Here is a 10343-nt window from a genome sequence, read left to right on the forward strand (position 1 = left end):
ACATATACAATTTTAAGAAAAACAAATCTTATATAGTTTTAGGTCTTGAATAATTTTTTAAAAAAAATAGTTTTATTTAAAAATTTAAAAATAATAATAATAAGTTAATAACTACTTCTATTTTTTTTTTACGGACTACTTCCATTGTTGTTGTTTGAAATTTTGGAAACTTGTTCTGAAATAATATTTTAAAAACTAAAACATCAAAATAATTTTATGTTTTTCATATATGTTTTCTTTGTTTTTCTGAATTTTTTCTTCATTCACAAGTTAATCATACAATATATGTAAATGTTACTTTTTTTCCGGCATTTCACAGCCGTGATTCTTTCAAAATTTTAGTTGTGTCAACTATTCGATTTTAGACTTGATTGTATATTTTTTATTCTCAAAGTTTCACAAAACTGGTGAACATTTTCTTTTGGTGACAAGGGAAAATGAAACTAAGAGCCCATCAAAGGGGTAAACTTACAACCTATAGCATCAGGCGCAACATGCATGGCTAACAGAGGGATAACATCAACAATGGTAAAGAAAGAAGTCGTTCCATGGCCCAAATTGTCAAGGATCGAAATCAGCACAACTATTTGCTTCCCTATGCACATGGATAATTGAGGTTCTCTATCTAGTCTTGGTTATTCAACATCTCAATTAACTCCTGGATCATAAGCTTCTAACTCTAAGATCTTATAACCCCAGTCCGGATCTTATGGACAACAACCATAGAATCCATTTCGAAAATGACAGTGTGCAGATTTAAGGTTTTCGCTAGTTTGTTACCTAGTTTCAAACCCCAAAGTTCTGCCTAGAAAGAATTGCACATACCTATATTGGAGTGGAAGCACCAAATGACTCTTCCATGCATATCTTTGATTAGCCCACCTCAGGCGGCCTTACTAGAAGAAGCTTTGTATGAACTATTTTACACAAAGTTATGAAATTCGGTTATTATTGACGTGGTTGATGTAATGGATCACTAATCTAACTCATAGATCATTAATTGATTCGGATTAACTCGGTATATGTTAAAAAAATCAAAATTATATATGTATTTATTATATTAAGTATATGATTAATATTATTTAATTAAGAAAAATTCATTCATATTCTAAAATAAAAAATAACAATTGAAATATTAAAGTTGATAATACAAGTGTACAAATAATAATTTAATAACACAAATACACAAGTTTGGATTTTTTTTAGTATTTTTTTTACGTGAACCGAGTTTTTAAAATTGATCTGAGTCGTTGAATTTATCCCAAACCGACTAAGTCTAACCGGGTCATCCCAGACTAAATACATAACCGGTTCAATAACCAAACTGATCCGATTATGTTATCAGGTTCCAATTGGACCGGTTTGATCAAATTTTTAAACTATGATTTTATGGTTTAGGATTCTAAGAGAAGGTTTGTTTGTCAAGGTTTGTTTTGATAAATTTGACTTCAGCAAGCACATGCTGCATTAAGCCAGAGGCCAAGGTTGTTTGGTTTGAAAAAGCCAATTTGTTTCTATCTATCCATAGATGATAAATTTTAAGGCCAAAAAAACTTGGCCATGATCCTTTGGAGGAGGTGATTTCCTTGGTATTCAAGTTCCAAGAGATATCCATTCATGTAAGCAATACTAAAGAATTTTGCTCAAACATTTGGTGGGATGAAATTGGACGTACCAAAGCCGCAGAATATCGTCACAGTCCCGGATGGTGTGCATGGTAGATTTAGAACCCCAATTACATCTAGGACAACTATCACCATTCGTCATATGACCTCGTTTTCTCTCCTCATTTGTAAGATGATGATCGTGCATGAGTTTCCACATGAATAAGCACACTCTTTGTCTCCAAATAAATTTTTTGCCTAAATGTATTTTTTTCTTATAATTTAATTTTTATTTATTTTTTGTCCCTTGTAAGTTTATTTTTTAATTTTATTTTTTGTAAATTTATGTTTTTTTTATTTTCATCCTTATAATATAATTTATTTATTTTTAGTTCTTATAAATTTGTAATTTTGGTCCATGTAAGCCCGGATTTATGAACACTATACATAAAAAATTATAATTTTACAATAATCAAATTTAAAAAAATACAAACTTACATAAACTAAAAATAAACAAAATATCTTATAGGGACTAAAATAAAAAAAATGTCAACTTACAAGAATGAAAGGTAAAAAAAAAATTTATAGGAAACAAAAATAAAAAATCACTAACTTACTGTGATAAGAAACATTTTTAAGTGACTAACTTCTTATTTGTGTGGGATGACCTTTTTCATTTTTTCCTTCTCCCTTAACCATCCAACAAATCTTGTATCTTTGACTTTATTTTAATACAATTTTATTTTTCTAAATAAAATAAAAATTAATAAAAAAAGGATTTTAACGTGAAATACTATCATTAAAAGACCAACCCATCTTTTTTCCTTTCTTTCTTTTCTTATGTTAAGGTTTTGTATAAAAAGGTCATCCCGCACAAATCTCCATTGTAAGAGCTTGGTAGAACAATAATTCACACATTTGGGTAATCATTTCTTCAACGGCAAGAACCATGAAGGCCAGAGTTAAATGTCGAAAGTTTCTTTTGCATTGTATTCAAGATTGCACATTGTAAGGAGGAGGTAACAATGTTGTTGGGGACATTAATGCTCTATTGTTGTCTTCTTGGTCGAAAGGAAATCTCGAGCATTATTTTTATGGTTATGGGTAAGTGAGTCTAATGAGATCATGATGAGATAACAGAAACTGTGTATAATTATTATCCCTTATTATTAGCTTGTGATCATGTAAATCAATTTATTTAATTTAAATGTAATCTTATAAGTTTTATTTGGAGAATCAATATGTATAGTTTAATCTTATGATATTTTAGTGTAACTCTCTTATATATATTTATACTCTAGTAAAACATAAAATACAAAATAAAATTATTCTGTCATAGAATCTTTTAGAGTCATTTAAAGACAATTGGATGGGAAACTAAACATGTATTTGTTCAATGTTGGAGAAAAAACAATGCAGCCTTTTGAATGGTTTGATGTTAAGGTAAAATTGAAGAATTTGTCGAGGAAGCTTGATGAGGCAAAGAGCCAGAGGATGGATAAGTGTTGGAAGGTTGTTGTAATTGCATCATAGAGGATTACCATTGTCTTTTTTATTGTGATTTAAAAAATTATTGGCTAATTTATCATTGTAATTTTCCTGAATGTAGAAGAAAATTGCCTTAATTTGTGAAACTTTTAATAATAATAAATGACTAAAAATTACCTTCTTTACACTAAAAATTTATAATTAAACTTTTTATATTCTTTTAATTTGTGAAACTTTTAATAATAATAAATGACTAAAAATTACCTTTTTTACACTAAAAATTTATAATTAAACTTTTTATATTCTTTTATTGAAAACTCCTCACATTATATTTTATTTCTATGGATAAAAAAATAAATAATAATAAAAGAATAAATAACTTTAAATATATTATAAATTTCTTATTAAGATCAACTAAGAATATAAATATTTTTGTAAAAAGTTTGGGGGACCATGACCCCTATGCCTCAACAAGTTTTGCCATAATCCCACATTAACTTTAAATACTGGTTTTTTCCCTCTAACTTTTATCAATAATTATTGGTCATGAACTATTAATATTTTTTCCTAAATTAAATTCATATTTGTTCATATATGTAGAAGTTCAACCCAGAAAACATGGAACAAAAGCGGATGATTAATAAAATTAAAATCTAATTAAAAGCTTAGAAAAATAGTTTGATCACTTAATTGTCTTATAAGTTCATCAACAATTTGTAGTGTGGATTTTGTTCAATTAATTGATTCATAATGCTAAGGTTGATCACTTTTTACCAGGAATCAAAACAACAAGACAATCTATTTAATAGAATAAACCATGAATTCAAATAAAATTAAGAATTAAGGTTTTGTAAGGTAAAATTACACTATAATCCTATCTATGAAATTTAGTCAGCCATGAATAAGAAGCATAAATTGACAAGAAAATACACGAGAGAAAAAAGGGATGAAAATCCTTCATAGCTAATAATAGTCTCATTCAGTTTTGTTGATTAAAGAGTCCAAAGATTACCCTAAAGTCTTTTTGTTTTTTGCACCTATTGAGGATGCAAATATGCACACAGGGGCATTGAACGAAGATGCTCGAGTTTTATTTTTTTTAGATTTTAAAGCGAAGCCAAAGTTGGGTGATTTTTGCCAATTGTTGGATGGATACCCATTATAGGTATTAGTCGAATACCCATTATACTCCAATAATACCTTTTGGAACACCGGAGTACATTCTATGATAGATTCCAACATTCAAATCTGTCAAATACACAAACACCATAATTTCATTATTTCATAAGGTTTAATCCTAAGAGACAATAGGTATTGAGTCCAAGGTCGAGTACCTAGTACCATTTATAATAACAAGTACTAGACCTAGTTGAGTACCGTCATCACCCATGGTATCAGGTATCCCATTTGGCAGAATACCTAACACCCATTGTGGTATCAACAATGGCAGACCCACGTGTATCCCAGGGTGGGCAGGTGCACCCATTGAATAAAGAAAGAGATTTATGGCTTCTATGTTGGTGATGATGATTGGTGAACTTTATTTGTTTCTCTTTCTTTATTATTATTTTTATCTAACCAAAGTAAATTTTTGTCTTTTTCTATCATTTCATTCCTTCTCCCACACGTTTCTTGTTTCTCTTTCATTACTTTAAATTATTTGTCTTTTTCACTTCTACTTTCCACGTTTTCTAGTGGGTTGTTCTGCTTTTACTTTAAACTCTCCCACATGTTTGCATAGAGGAGTTAGAAAAATAGAGAGCTCATGAGCTGATGAGGGTTATATGAGACTGCAACTCTACAAGTCTACAAGAACAAGGAAAATCACAACAACTCAACAAGCAAAGAAAGATTTAGGTACAAAATTACTGATAACTGTTATAACTTATAAACATGTCTCTCATGGTTATGTGTTTTTTCACAAATCTTTTTCTTTTTTTCCCCTTAAGTTTGATATATAAATAATATAATTATATATTAATTATGTTTGATGAATTTATAGATTTTTAATTTTTATGGATATTTTAAATTTAGAATTATTAATTTCTTTTAAATTGTAAATAGATCATGAATAGATTTTTGAAGAGGAAATTACCATCAAATGAGCAACAATCTTCATCAAAATCTTATGAATCAAGTCTCCAACAACAACGAATTGAAATTAATTTGGAAGACTTTCCATTAGATCTAGGAAAACGAATTAAAATTTTAGCATATTATCCTAATGATCGAGATAAGATACGAAGAGCATATTTACAAAGAGGACCATGCCAACCTACTCTACATAATTTTTCCCAAAGAAAAATTGGAAAGTCTTTAAGAAGATTTTGTCCTTCTTGGTTTAATGAATTTGGCAACTGGTTGGAGTATAGCATAGAAAAAGATGTTGCATTTTGCTTGTGTTGTTATCTTTTTAGGCATGATTTTGGAAAGCAATCAGGTGGTGATACATTTGTGATAGAGGGATTCACAAATTGGAATAAGAAAGAAAGACTTTCATCTCATGTTGGAGGTCCTAATAGTGCTCATAACATTGCTTGGAGGAAGTGTCAAGATTTAATGAATCAAAATCAACATATTGAAGTTGTTATATCTAAGCAATCTGAACAAGTTCGTGACTTGTATCGAAGGCGTTTGACAGTGTCAATTGATTGTATTTGTTTTCTATTAAAGCAAGGATTAGCTTTCTGTGGTCATGATGAATCAACCAATTCTGCTAACCAAGGTAATTTCCTGGAACTTCTTAGATTTCCTGCTGAACACAATGAATCAATAAATCATGATGTCTTGGAAAATGCTCCTGAAAATCATCAATTAATTGCTCCAAAAATCCAAAAAGATATTGTCAATGCTATTGCATTAGAAACCACTAATGCTATTATTACTGATCTTAGAGATGAATTATTTGCTATCATTGTTGATGAAGCACGTGACATATCAAACAAGGAGCAAATGGCTATTGCTTTGCGTTATGTTAACAAAAAGGGAAGTATTGTTGAGCGTTTTTTTGGTATGGTTCATGTTAAAGATATTACAGCTTTATCATTGAAAATGGCAATTGATGAATTATTTTGTAAACATGGGCTTAATATATCAAGAATTCGTGGACAAGGTTACGATAGTGCTAGCAACATGCAAGGGGAATTTTCTGGTCTCAAAAGTTTGATCTTAAAGGAGAATTCATCTGCTTTTTATGTACATTGTTTTGTTCATCAATTACAACTCACATTAGTTGCTGTTGCAAAAAATCACATTCAAGTTGCCTCTCTTTTTAATTTGGTGTCCACTTTATTAAATGTTGTTGGGGGATCTTGCAAACGACATGACATGCTTCGTGAAAAACAAATAAATTATGTTAGAAAGGCATTGGGAAAAGGAGAAATTCCTAGTGGACAAGGTTTGAATCAAGAAACTAGTCTTAAACGAGCTGTTGATACTCGTTGGGGTTCACATTATGCAACTTTGATCAATTTGATATTGATGTATTCTTCTATAGTTGATGTTCTTGAAATTATAAAAGAAGATGGATCAAATGCAGATCAAAGAGCTGAAGCAAATGGTCTTTTACATTTGCTAGAAGATTTTGATTTTGCATTCACATTGCATTTGATGAAAAATGTCTTGGGTATTTCAAATGAATTGTCACAGGCATTGCAAAGGAAAGATCAAGACATCATCAATGCTATGAACTTGGTTAACATCACAAAGCTATGATTGCAAACTATGAGGGATAATGGATGGGAGTCTTTACTGCAGGAAGTAAATTCATTTTGTAATAAGCATTTCATTAACATTCTTAATATGGAAGATATATTTTTTTTAAGGGGAGATCACGATGTAGAGGTAAAGCTCAAGCTATCACAACTGAGCATTATTATCGTGTTGGATTATTTTATACTGTTGTGGACATACAACTTCAGGAACTTAATGATCATTTTACAGAGACAAATACTCAGTTGCTTCTTTGCATAGATTGTTTGAATCCAACCAATTTATTCTCTACTTTTGATAAGGCAAGGCTAATTGAATTTGCAAAGTTTTATCCATCTGAATTCTCTGCAATTAATTTAGTGATGCTTGATAATTAACTTGAGACTTATATCATTGATATGCGTAGCAATGTAGAATTTTCATCTTTGAAAGGAATCAAAAATCTTTCGGAGAAGTTGGTTGAAACTGGAAGACATATTGTTTATCCATTAGTTTACCTTCTTTTGAACTTAGCAATGATTTTGCCTGTTGCCACATCAACTATGGAAAGAGTCTTTTCTGCCATGAAAATTGTGAAAAATAGGTTGCGTAATCGGTTGAGAGATGCATGGATGAGTGATTGTCTAGTGACTTATATTGAGAAAGATGTGTTCAATAAGATTGGCAATGAAGTGATCATTCAACGATTTCAAAACATGAAATCACGTAGAGGACAACTATAAGGTATGTAATTTATTTGAATAAATACATTAAAATTTTATGATTTTGGTACTTATGTCTTTATCTTGATATGCATAATGATAATTATTATTAATTTATATTATTTGAAAAGTAAATTGCCCCCATTGACTCAGGGTCTTAGATTCGCCTCTGGGTATCAACCACCCAGTCAAGTTGGGTACCTAACATCCCTACTAAGTATTCGATCTGATTAGATGTTTGAGAAACCTCATCCAATCTTTGACAACTTGTTTAAAAGAGATTACTTGGATTACATAAAGAGGAGATCTTGGAAAGAGACCCATAGGTCTAAGACCCATCAAGGTATGTATAAATAATTGTGTGAATATTAAGATAAAGACACAATTGATTCTTATTTATCACTTTCAGAGACTCAACTTAAATATTGTAGTAACTTTCATAAATACTCCACCGTCCTAGTTGGTCAAGTATTATTTGGGAGAATAAAAAAGAATATCCATAGGACATTAACAAGAAAGAAAGTTGTTTGTCTATTACAAATAGAAAAATGTATTGCCAAACAATTTTTACCAACTATTGGATGGACTTATATCTGCATGTGATTCAACCTTTTATGATTCATGTTAAATCTTATCATAATCTCTTCACGGAAAGTAAAATTTTTGTTTAATCATTATAGACACTAAGATAACACCAATCACATTATGAAATCCAAGATATGACCTAAATAAAAAAAAAGTCAAAATACTTTAAAATTTTAAATTTAAAGCTTCTCAACAAGGTATTGAGTGTACTAGATCTGTTATGTCTGTCTCAAATCTTCTTCATACTTACTCATTTTTCCTATATTAAAACCCCCAAAAATATTAGTGTAACCATGATATTTTTTATTTAACAATCTCAAAAACATGAATCACATAAGAACACATACACTTAAGTTATATTTTTCTCAACAATTTATCATGGGACATCTCTATTAGAAGCATTTTTCTTCCTATGCTGGTACGTGGCTTATGCGAATAAAATTGCCATAAAAGTAAAAAAAAAAAAAGTTGTGAGTAATACTGAAAATTCTCAGAAATTGTTATTATAATTTTACTCTAAAAAAAGTTAATTTTTTTAAATTTTTATTTTTAAAAGTCAAATTTAATTATTATTCATAAATAAATAAATAAATATATATATATATATATATTACTAAACATACCTTTAAATTAGATCTGAGTTCCCAGTAGTTAGAAAAAACACACGTTCGCATAGTCGGTCGATTATAACCATTTGATGAAGAAGAGACGATTGATATATTATTCCAGTAAATTTAACATTAAAAATATAAATTGTTTGATTTTCGTTTGACCATCCAAATTTATGAAGCGTGAATGTATGGAATCCATTTCTCCATTAAATTAGCAGCCTGTGCTATGTTTCCTTTTCGTACATTATGGGTCACCATCACAACAACTTCGTGTCTGCGGTTTAACAAGTGTAAATTGTCCATTTGCATGTCAGTATAATGGTTAAGTAGTTAACAAACACTATGCAATTCGGAGGAGGATTTGGATGGTTGGAAAAGAAAGGTTCAGCCTTGAAACTTAGTGAATTAAGGTTGATCCAACTGCTAAGCTAAATTATTAGTATACTTATATTATAACTAGTATTTTAATATGTGTAATGCACAAATATAAATATTTATTTTATATGACTAAAAGTTCCAAGAGATTAATTTTTTTTTTAAATATATAAATTATATTATAGTTAAAATTTATAATAAACAAATATTTTTAAACATATAATTTATATTTTAGATTTCTGATAAATATTTTATCATGTCATTTATAATTATTGATATTTTTATTAAAAATATTAAAATTTAATTGAAATTAAAAATATTAAAAATGATAAATTGAACCAGAGTGTTATGGAATGATTTTGGACCGTTCATGATCTACTGTCTATTATAACTGGTGAATAATTTTTAATACTTATTTAATATTTTTAACATTTTATATCAGCACCTCAAATATCTATATCTATCAATGCTAAATCACTGGTCGACTAAGACCAATATATACTTTTCCCACTTGAGCGTTGGCACTTAGCAAGTTCTTTAAACACGTTTTTGTTTTGGGTATATAGCCATAATAACTTGCCTATTTTTTGTTTCTACTTTTTTGCCACCACACTTTTCCCCTTTTTCACAACTTCCCTCCAAGCTTAGCTTTACCCCTTCACAACCGTAAAAAAAAAAAAAAAAGTTGAATCACTTTACATCCTCCAAAAAAAATCAAATCACAAAATGGTCCTTTTCCATTTTCCTATTTATTTAAATAAAAAAAGTAGTCAATTTGGAACAGAAACAAGATCACCCATTAAGTGTTAACTTACCCATCAGTATTGAATAGTTTGAGTAATATAATATTGATAAGTAGAGTATTATCTTGAATCTTTATTGTTCTCATTCTTTACACACGAACCATAAATCAGAAAATGACAATGAACACGATGGAGTCATTGATTTAACCCCTAAAATCATTCAAGAAAAAAAAAGCCTTCCTCTAAACTTTTTTTATAATTATTTTGTAAAAAAATGATTTTAATTATCAAAGTTAAAGAATCCCCCGAAAAAAATCTTTATATATTTTAAGGCTTTAGTACTCACGAGGGCATATTCCAATTATTCTGTCATCAAAAACAAAAAAATATCCCAATTATTCAGAGGTAGCAACATGGCCCCACAAAACTTCAATGATCTCAAAGTGCTGTAGGCCTCAAATAACGTTTGAGGTGTCTAAGCGATGCAATATACAAGGATCGTTCTATGGTTGCCACGTGTACGGT

At 29.4% G+C, this 10343-nt stretch overlaps 1 pseudogene; it reads left to right on the forward strand.

Moving 5' to 3' along the window:
* Positions 1–5159: 5159 nt before the first annotated feature.
* LOC100781953 (zinc finger MYM-type protein 1-like) lies at positions 5160–7525 on the forward strand (annotated as a pseudogene).
* The last annotated feature ends 2818 nt before the right edge of the window (positions 7526–10343 follow it).

Source organism: Glycine max, chromosome 7 (assembly GCF_000004515.6).
Source record: "Glycine max cultivar Williams 82 chromosome 7, Glycine_max_v4.0, whole genome shotgun sequence".
NCBI classification, from domain to species: Eukaryota; Viridiplantae; Streptophyta; class Magnoliopsida; order Fabales; family Fabaceae; genus Glycine; species Glycine max.